Source organism: Oncorhynchus gorbuscha, unplaced genomic scaffold (assembly GCF_021184085.1).
Source record: "Oncorhynchus gorbuscha isolate QuinsamMale2020 ecotype Even-year unplaced genomic scaffold, OgorEven_v1.0 Un_scaffold_2374, whole genome shotgun sequence".
Classification (NCBI taxonomy): domain Eukaryota; kingdom Metazoa; phylum Chordata; class Actinopteri; order Salmoniformes; family Salmonidae; genus Oncorhynchus; species Oncorhynchus gorbuscha.
Window position 1 is genome coordinate 25,715 of NW_025746905.1, and position 11,786 is coordinate 37,500.

Consider the following 11,786-nt stretch of genomic DNA (forward strand, 5'->3'; position numbering starts at 1 on the left):
ACCCAGCACCTCTCTGACTGGGTTAAATGCAGGAAGACACATTTCAGTTGAATGCAACTCGCTCTGTCTCTCTCTCTCTGTCTCTCTCTCTCTCTCTCTCTCTCTCTCTCTCTCTCTCTCTCTCTCTCTCTCTCTCTCTCTCTCTCTCTCTCTCTCTCTCTCTCTCTCTCTCTCTCTCTCTCTCTCCCTCTCTCTCTCTCTCTTTCTCTCTCTCTCCTCTCTCTCTCTCTCCCTCTCTCTCTCTCTCTCAATCTTTCTCTTTCTGTTTCTCTCACTCCTTCCTGTCTTTCTATCTCTCCTCCCTCTCCCCATTCTTACCTGAGGCTCACAGAGTCGTAGGAAGTCGACGCTGAGGTAGGCCTTAATGCCATCCATGGCTCCAGGGAGGGTGACCCCACGCAGCAGCAGGACGGTCAGGACCACGGAGGGCATGGTGGCTGTGATCCACACAACCTGCACGGGAAAACATGGACTCAACAACCTGGCCCACTCTGTTCTGTTCTAGGCCAGGTCTCAACAACCTGACCCACTCTGTTCTGTTCTAGGCCAGGACTCAATAACCTGGCCCACTCTGTTCTGTTCTAGGCCAGGACTCAACAACCTGACCCACTCTGTTCTGTTCTAGGCCAGGACTCAACAACCTGGCCCACTCTGTTCTGTTCTAGGCCAGGACTCAACAACCTGGCCCACTCTGTTCTGTTCTAGGCCAGGACTCAACAACCTGGCCCACTCTGTTCTGTTCTAGGCCAGGACTCAACAACCCGGCCCACTCTGTTCTGTTCTAGGCCAGGACTCAACAACCTGGCCCACTCTGTTCTGTTCTAGGCCAGGACTCAACAACGTGGCCCACTCTGTTCTAGGCCAGGACTCAACAACCTGACCCACTCTGTTCTGTTCTAGGCCAGGACTCAATAACCTGGCCCACTCTGTTCTGTTCTAGGCCAGGACTCAACAACCTGACCCACTCTGTTCTGTTCTAGGCCAGGACTCAACAACCTGGCCCACTCTGTTCTGTTCTAGGCCAGGACTCAACAACCTGGCCCACTCTGTTCTGTTCTAGGCCAGGACTCAACAACCTGGCCCACTCTGTTCTGTTCTAGGCCAGGACTCAACAACACGGCCCACTCTGTTCTGTTCTAGGCCAGGACTCAACAACCTGGCCCACTCTGTTCTGTTATAGGCCAGGACTCAACAACCTGACCCACTCTGTTCTGTTCTACACACACGGACTCAACAACCTGACCCACTCTGTTCTGTTCTACACACATGGACTCAACAACCTGGCCCACTCTGTTCTGTTCTATGCCAGGACTCAACAACCTGACCCACTCTGTTCTGTTCTAGGCCAGGACTCAACAACCTGGCCCACTCTGTTCTGTTCTAGGCCAGGACTCAACAACCTGGCCCACTCTGTTCTGTTCTAGGCCAGGACTCAACAACCTGACCCACTCTGTTCTGTTCTAGGCCAGGACTCAACAACCTGACCCACTCTGTTCTGTTCTACACACATAGACTCAACAACCTGACCCACTCTGTTCTGTTCTAGGCCAGGACTCAACAACCTGACCCACTCTGTTCTGTTCTAGGCCAGGACTCAACAACCTGACCCACTCTGTTCTGTTCTAGGCCAGGACTCAACAACCTGACCCACTCTGTTCTGTTCTAGGCCAGGACTCAACAACCTGGCCCACTCTGTTCTGTTCTAGGCCAGGACTCAACAACCTGGCCCACTCTGTTCTGTTCTAGGCCAGGACTCAATAACCTGGCCCACTCTGTTCTGTTCTAGGCCAGGACTCAACAACCTGTCCCACTCTGTTCTGTTCTAGGCCAGGACTCAACAACCTGACCCACTCTGTTCTGTTCTAGGCCAGGACTCAATAACCTGACCCACTCTGTTCTGTTTTAGGCCAGGACTCAACAACCTGACCCACTCTGTTCTGTTCTAGGGCAGGACTCAACAACCTGACCCACTCTGTTCTGTTCTAGGCCAGGACTCAACAACCTGGCCCACTCTGTTCTGTTCTAGGCCAGGACTCAACAACCTGGCCCACTCTGTTCTGTTCTAGGCCAGGACTCAACAACATGGCCCACTCTGTTCTGTTATAGGCCAGGATTCAACAACCTGACCCACTCTGTTCTGTTCTAGGCCAGGACTCAACAACCTGATCCACTCTGTTCTGTTCTAGGCCAGGACTCAACAACCTGACCCACTCTGTTCTGTTCTAGGCCAGGACTCAACAACCTGACCCACTCTGTTCTGTTCTACACACATGGACTCAACAACCTGGCCCACTCTGTTCTGTTCTAGGCCAGGGCTTAATACCCTGCTCATAGAGCTACAGATAGTGTCCCTGTTCGGGTGTTCTGCTCACAGGGCCCAGATCTGACTTCACCTGGACATCCTGCTCTGCAGTGGGATGGCTCATCTTTCATATCCAGAATGAGTGCACATTGTAAAGACACAACTAACTAGACAACAGTACAGCATTTCAGCAAAGAGGTATATTTCTGTAGGTTGATATGGAGCCAGTACAGGAGGACCACCTACCTTCCCTGAGGTCTTGACCCCTTCCAGAGGCTGAAGTAGAGAACCACGATGACCACAGCTAGACAGGATGTCAGCTGCCAACGAGGCAGACCCAGGTCAGCTATACCCTCACTGTCCTGTAGGTGGAGCACCCAACAACCTGGAACAGATCAGTTATAACAGGTAATCAACTAACAGATAGGTAACTAACAGTCCCTGGTCAGCTATACCCTCACTGTCCTGTAGGTGGAGCACCCCACACCTGGAACAGATCAGTTATAACAGGTTATAACAACTAATCAACTAAGAGCTAGGTAACTAACAGTCCCGGGTCAGCTATACCCTCACTGTCCTGTAGGTGGAGCACCCCACACCTGGAACAGATCAGTTATAACAGGTTATAACAACTAATCAACTAACAGCTAGGTAACTAACAGTCCCAGGTAAGGAGAAGAAGAAGAAGAAGAAGAAGAAGAAGAAGAAGAAGAAGAAGAAGAAGAAGAAGAAGAAGAAGAAGAAGAAGAAGAAGAAGAAGAAGAAGAAGAAGAAGAAGGAAAAGTAGAAGAAGAAGAAGGAGAAGAAGTAGAAGAAGAAGAAGAAGAAGAAGAAGAAGAAGAAGAAGAAGGAAAAGTAGAAGAAGAAGAAGAAGAAGGAAAAGTAGAAGAAGAAGGAGAAGAAGTAGAAGAAGAAGAAGAAGAAGAAGGAAAAGTAGAAGAAGAAGAAGAAGAAGAAGGAGAAGAAGTAGAAGAAGAAGAAGAAGAAGAAGAAGGAAAAGTAGAAGAAGAAGAAGAAGAAGGAAAAGTAGAAGAAGGAGAAGAAGAAGAAGGAAAAGTAGAAGAAGAAGAAGAAGAAGAAGAAGGAAAAGTAGAAGAAGGAGAAGAAGAAGGAAAAGTAGAAGAAGAAGAAGAAGGAAAAGTAGAAGAAGGAGAAGAAGGAAAAGAAGAAGAAGAAGGAAAAGTAGAAGAAGGAGAAGAAGTAGAAGGAAAAGTAGAAGAAGGAGAGGATATCTTTGTGTCAACTGAATGGCCCTGACTCAGACAAGATGAAATTGCTCCCAGGTGGAGATAAAGATAGTGACTGCCTGTCTGTCCATTGACTCCATGACAGGTCTGAATTGTCAAAACAAACCGCCTTTGCTAAAAATATGAGACACCTGTTAATCTGTTAACAAGAACACTGGATACAGTATCTCCATGGACAACAGGACATGAAGACATAATACAGTATCTCCATGGAACAGGACATGAAGACATTGATACAGTATCTCCATGGGCGACCAGGACATGAAGACATTGATACAGTATCTCCATGGACCTGAACAGGACATGAAGACATGGATACAGTATCTCCATGGACGACCAGGACTATGAAGACATTGATACAGTATCTCCATGGAGCTGACCAGGACATGAAGACATTGATACAGTATCTCCATGGGCGACCAGGACATGAAGACATGGATACAGTATCTCCAACTAAGGACATGAAGACAATACAGTATCTCCATGGATGACTAGGACATGAAGACATGGATACAGTATCTCCATGGGCGACCAGGACATGAAGACATGGATACAGTATCTCCATGGAAGACCAGGACATGAAGACATGGATACAGTATCTCCATGGAGACCAGGACATGAAGACATGGATACAGTATCTCCATGGACGACCAGGAGTATAGACACATGGATACAGTATCTAGATGGACGACCAGGACATGAAGACATGGATACAGTATCTCCATGGGCGACCAGGACTATGAAGACATTGATACAGTATCTCCATGGACGACCAGGACTATGAAGACATTGATACAGTATCTCCATGGACGACCAGGACTATGAAGACATTAATACAGTATCTCCATGGACGACCAGGAGAATGAAGACATGGATACAGTATCTCCATGGACGACCAGGAGAATGAAGACATGGATACAGTATATCCATGGACGACCAGGACTATGAAGACATTGATACAGTATCTCCATGGATGACCAGGACGATGAAGACATTGATACAGTATCTCCATGGACGACCAGGACTATGAAGACATTGATACAGTATCTCCATGGACGACCAGGACATGAAGACATTGATACAGTATCTCCATGGGCGACCAGGACATGAAGACATGGATACAGTATCTCCATGGAGACCAGGACATGAAGACATGGATACAGTATCTCCATGGATGACTAGGACATGAAGACATGGATACAGTATCTCCATGGAAGACCAGGACATGAAGACATGGATACAGTATCTCCATGGAAGACCAGGACATGAAGACATGGATAAAGTATCTCCATGGAAGACCAGGACATGAAGACATGGATACAGTATCTCCATGGACGACCAGGAGTATAGACACATGGATACAGTATCTAGATGGAACCAGGACATGAAGACATGGATACAGTATCTCCATGGGCGACCAGGACTATGAAGACATTGATACAGTATCTCCATGGAGACCAGGATAGTGAAGACATTGATACAGTATCTCCATGACCAGGACTATGAAGACATTGATACAGTATCTCCATGGACGACCAGGACATGAAGACATTGATACAGTATCTCCATGTTAACCAGGACATGAAGACATGGATACAGTATCTCCATGGACGACCAGGACATGAAGACATGGATACAGTATCTCCATGGATGACTAGGACATGAAGACATGGATACAGTATCTCCATGGGCGACCAGGACATGAAGACATGGATACAGTATCTCCATGGACGACCAGGACATGAAGACATGGATACAGTATCTCCATGGACGACCAGGACATGAAGACATGGATACAGTATCTCCATGGACGACCAGGAGTATAGACACATGGATACAGTATCTAGATGGACGACCAGGACATGAAGACATGGATACAGTATCTCCATGGGCGACCAGGACTATGAAGACATTGATACAGTATCTCCATGGACGACCAGGACTATGAAGACATTGATACAGTATCTCAATGGACGACCAGGACTATGAAGACATTAATACAGTATCTCCATGGACGACCAGGAGAATGAAGACATGGATACAGTATCTCCATGGACGACCAGGAGAATGAAGACATGGATACAGTATATCCATGGACGACCAGGACTATGAAGACATTGATACAGTATCTCCATGGACGACCAGGACGATGAAGACATTGATACAGTATCTCCATGGACGACCAGGACTATGAAGACATTGATACAGTATCTCCATGGACGACCAGGACGATGAAGACATTGATACAGTGTCTCCATGGACGACCAGGACTATGAAGACATTGATACAGTATCTAGATGGATGACCAGGACTATGAAGACATTGATACAGTATCTAGATGGACGACCAGGACTATGAAGACATTGATACAGTATCTAGATAGATGACCAGGACCATGAAGACATTGATACAGTATCTAGATGGGCGACCAGGACTATGAAGACATTGATACAGTATCTCCATGGGCGACCAGGACGATGAAGACATTGATACAGTATCTCCATGGGCGACCAGGACTATGAAGACATTGATACAGTCTGGACGACCAGGACTATGAAGACATTGATGCAGTCTGGACGACCAGGACTATGAAGACATTGATACAGTCTGGACGACCAGGACTATGAAGACATTGATACAGTATCTAGATGGACGACCAGGACTATGAATACATTGATACAGTCTGGACGACCAGGACTATGAAGATATTGATACAGTCTGGACGACCAGGACTATGAAGACATTGATACAGTATCTAGATGGATGACCAGGACTATGAAGACATTGATACAGTATCTAGATGGACGACCAGGACGATGAAGACATTGATACAGTATCTAGATGGACGACCAGGACTATGAAGACATTGATACAGTATCTAGATGGATGACCAGGACTATGAAGACATTGATACAGTATCTAGATGGGCGACCAGGACTATGAAGACATTGATACAGTATCTCCATGGACGACCAGGACTATGAAGACATTGATACAGTATCTAAATGGACGACCAGGACTATGAAGACATTGATACAGTATCTAGATGGACGACCAGGACTATGAAGACATTGATACAGTATCTCCATGGACGACCAGGACTATGAAGACATTGATACAGTATCTAGATGGACGACCAGGACTATGAAGACATTGATACAGTATCTAGATGGACGACCAGGAGAATGAAGACATTGATACAGTATCTCCATGGGCGACCAGGACTATGAAGACATTGATACAGTATCTCCATGGACGACCAGGACTATGAAGACATTGATACAGTATCTCCATGGGCGACCAGGACTATGAAGACATTGATACAGTATCTAGATGGATGACCAGGACCATGAAGACATTGATACAGTATCTAGATGGACGACCAGGACTATGAAGACATTGATACAGGATCTAGATGGACGACCAGGACTATGAAGACATTGATACAGTATCTAGATGGACGACCAGGACTATGAAGACATGGATACAGTATCTCCATGGACGACCAGGACTATGAAGACATTGACACAGTATCTAGATGGACGACCAGGACTATGAAGGTATGGAAACACATAGACCGGGATGTGAACTTCTGGCTCTCTCAGGCATGTCTTCTGGGTCCAGGTTTCAAATAAAGCCCGATGATATGAATGTGCACCTTTGTGTAATTGAATGCCAACGAGAGAAAAAGGTGAAGCTGATCCCTCTGAAAAATGCCCAACCTTAACACACGTCAGAGAAACAAATAACCTTTAAGAAAGAAGTCAACCGTCTCAGTTCAGACTCGGATCGAGAGACGAAACGCCAGACTCACTCGAAGTACTCTGCTGCGGGGGTGGACTTGTGTGTGTCGTTGAGGGAGTTGTTGAAGGCCCAGAGGTCCGAGCAGTTGGGGCTGTTCCAGGTGTTGTTGCAGTGGACCCAGGGCAGCTCTCCGGAGAAGGAAGAGAACAGGTAGAACAGGGCCCAGGCTATAATCACGTTGTAGTAGAAGCCCACGTACAGACTGATCAGGATCACTGTGAAACCAACACCTGGGGAGAAAAGGTGAAAGGTGAAAGGTCATAGTTCAAGATCACAATGGTTTAGAATACAGGCTCAGACCATAGCAGAGGTAGACAGAAAACACAAAACAGGGAAAAAAATATCACAATAAATAATTGACATCAACTGGAAGTATCACAAAGGCCAAAGGTCACATCTGTTCCTGGATAAAACACACCTCCTGTGAACCTCAACACTCTACATTCTGACATATTTTACATAAACACTTTTCAGAAGTAAACTTTTTTTTAATTCTGTGTTATCCGTGTGTTCTAGTTCTAGTTCTAGTTCTAGTTCTAGTTCTAGTTCTAGAATACACACGGATAACACAGATTATTTTTTTTTAAGTGCTTTAACATGAAAGACAACAACAAGCCAAGCTTTCTAAAGGTTGGCCTCTGCGGTCTCCTCTCACTTCTCTTTATTTATCCCCAGATCTGCCCTTTCCGTGCGTTTAGCAGCGTGTCCGCGCTCTACTGTTCACTTTCATCCTAACCTTCAAGACCAACGCGGGTCCATCTCTTTCGTTCTGATGGCGATACGATGTCCTGGCTCTTTTCCCAACGGCTCTTTTAAATCTACAAGAAGTGATATTTGTCGAGGCGGATTTCATTAGCATCACGAGTGATCATGTCGTCTTTTGAAAACATTGATCGTTAGGAAAAAAACAAACGATCAGATGATCAGACGATCAGATGTGATTGCAGCGATTCCCTGTTGAGTGACTGCAGCTATTCTCTCTGTCTCAGCTCAGGGGGCTGGGTGCATGTGAGACCGCTGATTAAAACAACAACATCCAATACTGACACTCAGTCAGGGACCTTAACATAGAGACAGATAGACCGATGGATGGATGGCTGAATGGCTGGGTGGGTGGGTGGCTGGGTGGGTGGGTGGGTGGGTGGCTGGGTGGGTGGGTGGCTGGGTGGGTGGGTGGGGGTGGGTGGGTGGCTGGATAGATGGCTGGGTGGGTGGGTGGGTGGCTGGGTGGCTGGATAGATGGCTGGGTGGGTGGGTGGCTGGGTGGGTGGCTGGATAGATGGCTGGATAGATGGCTGGGTGGGTGGGTGGCTGGGTGGCTGGATAGATGGATAGATGGCTGGGTGGGTGGGTGGATAGATGGCTGGGTGGGTGGGTGGATAGATGGCTGGGTGGGTGGGTGGATAGATGGCTGGGTGGGTGGCTGGATAGATGGCTGGGTGGGTGGGTGGATAGATGGCTGGGTGGGTGGATAGATGGCTGGGTGGCTGGATAGTTGGCTGGGTGGGTGGGGGATCTAGAGCACCGTCTGCAGCACCGTGGTTATGATGGGGGGGTCTAGAGCACCGTCTGCAGCACCATGGTTATGATGGGGGGGGGTCTAGAGCACCGTCTGCAGCACCATGGTTATGATGGGGGTCTAGAGCACCGTGGTTATGATGGGGGGCTCGAGTACCATCTGCAGCACCGTGGTTATGATGGAGGGGGGTCTAGAGCACCGTCTGCAGCACCATGGTTATGATGGGGGTGGGTCTAGAGCACCGTCTGCAGCACCATGGTTATGATGGGGGGGGTCCAGAGCACCGTCTGCAGCACCGTGGTTATGATGGAGGGGGGTCTAGAGCACCGTCTGCAGCACCATGGTTATGATGGGGGGTCTAGAGCACCGTCTGCAGCACCATGGTTATGATGGATCGTGGGGGGGGTCTAGAGCACCGTGGTTATGATGGGGGGTCCAGAGCACCGTCTGCAGCACCGTGGTTATGATGGGGGGGGTCCAGAGCACCGTCTGCAGCACCATGGTTATGATGGAGGGGGGTCTAGAGCACCATGGTTATGATGGAGGGGGGGGGTCCAGAGCACCGTCTGCAGCACCGTGGTTATGATGGAGGGGGGGGTCCAGAGCAACGTCTGCAGCACCATGGTTATGATGGAGGGGGGTCCAGAGCACCGTGGTTATGATGGAGGGGGTCCAGAGCACCGTCTGCAGCACCATGGTTATGAGGGGGGGGTCCAGAGCACCGTGGTTATGATGGAGGGGGTCCAGAGCAACGTCTGCAGCACCATGGTTATGATGGAGGGAGGGGGGGTCCAGAGCACCGTGGTTATGATGGGGGGGGTCCAGAGCACCGTGGTTATGATGGAGGGGGTCCAGAGCAACGTCTGCAGCACCATGGTTATGAGGGGAGGGTCTAGAGCACCGTGGTTATGATGGAGGGGGGTCCAGAGCAACGTCTGCAGCACCATGGTTATGAGGGGAGGGGGTCTAGAGCACCGTGGTTATGATGGGGGGGGGGGCGTCCAGAGCACCGTCTGCAGCACCATGGTTATGAGGGGAGGGGGTCTAGAGCACCGTCTGCAGCACCATGGTTATGAGGGGGGTCTAGAGCACCGTGGTTATGATGGGGGGAGGGGGGGTCCAGAGCAACGTCTGCAGCACCGTGGTTATGAGGGGGGGGGGGTTGGGGGGTGTTGGAACGTGACAGAAAAGGTCACATTTCTTCCTTTGACACTCGTCATGTTAATTCGATGGTTTCCGCTCACCGGAGTGTTTATCGATGTGTCGGAAAGTACTGGAAGATTGGCCCAAAATGTGTTTATCACCGAAGACCGAGAGACTCTAAAAGCCAATTTTCAGTTTTCCATCTGACTGGCGTTGTTTGGGTATAAACAATGGTAGTTATCTTAAAACACACACACACACACTCTCTCTCTCCTACCCTTGAATATGGGGCAGATCTTCCAGACACCAGCGGCCCCCTCTCTGTTGTACTGTCCCAGAGCCAGTTCCATGTAGAACAGAGGCATGCCTGCTATCACCATGAAGAATAGATAGGGCACCAGGAACGCTCCTAGAGAGGACAGAGAGACACAGGACAGGATGACATGACATAGTACATACATAATGCCTTCATAGCACATACATAGCATATTCATAACAATACATAATGCTATCACCATGAAGAATAGATAGGGCACCAGGAACGCTCCTAGTGGGGACAGAGAGACACAGGACAGGATGACATGACATAGTACATACATAATGCCTTCATAGCACATACATAGCATATTCATAACAATACATAATGCTATCACCATGAAGAACAGGTTGGGCACCAGGAACACTCCTACAGGGAATAGAGAGACACAGGACAGGATGATATGACATAGCACATACATAATGCCTTCATAGCACATACATAGCATATTCATAACAATACATAATGCTATCACCATGAAGAACAGGTAGGGCACCGGGAACACTCATATAGAGGACAGAGAGAGACACAGGACAGGATGACAGGACATAGAACATACATAATGCCTTCATGACACATTCATAGCCTATACATAGCGGCATCACCATGAAGAACAGGTAGGGCACCGGGAACGCTCATATAGAGGACAGAGAGAGTACTTACATAATGGCTTTATAACACAGTCATAACCTATACATAAGCAATTCATAAGCATGTCTGCTATCTGCATGAAGAACTGGTAGGGAATCAGGAAAGCTCCTATACGGCAACAGAGATATAAGGGCTTCATAACACAGGCATAGCCATACTTAGAGCATTCATAGTAACAGGAAGGGCACCAGGAAAGCTCCTATACGGCAACAGAGATATAAGGGCTTCATAACACAGGCATAGCCATACTTAGAGCATTCATAGTAACAGGCAGGGCAGCAGGAAGGCTGATTTTGGCGGCAGAGAGACAGGACAGGATGAATGACATAGTCTTGCCTGGCCGTCCTTTCCTTTCTGATCTAGTTGAGCCTGAGAGTCTGAGGCGAGACATGACAATAATGGTAGAGACATCTCATTTAAAGGGAACCTACATAAGGGCTTCATTAAACATTCATTACCATTCATAGCACATTCATAACCATGCATAGCACATTCATAACCATGCATAGCACATTCATAAGCATGCATAGCACATTCATAACCATGCATAGCACATTCATTACCATGCATAGCACATTCATAACCATGCATAGCACATTCATAAGCATGCATAGCACATTCATAACCATGCATAGCACATTCATTACCATGCATAGCACATTCATAACCATGCATAGCACATTCATAACCATGCATAGCACATTCATTACCATGCATAGCACATTCATAAACATGCATAGCACATTCATAACCATGCATAGCACATTCATAACCATGCATAGCACATTCATAACCATGCATAGC

The 11,786-nt window shown here is 47.8% G+C and overlaps 1 pseudogene; it reads right to left on the bottom strand.

Moving 5' to 3' along the window:
• LOC124025712 overlaps positions 1–11,786 on the bottom strand; it is a 41,689-nt pseudogene that overhangs the window by 20,478 nt on the left and 9,425 nt on the right.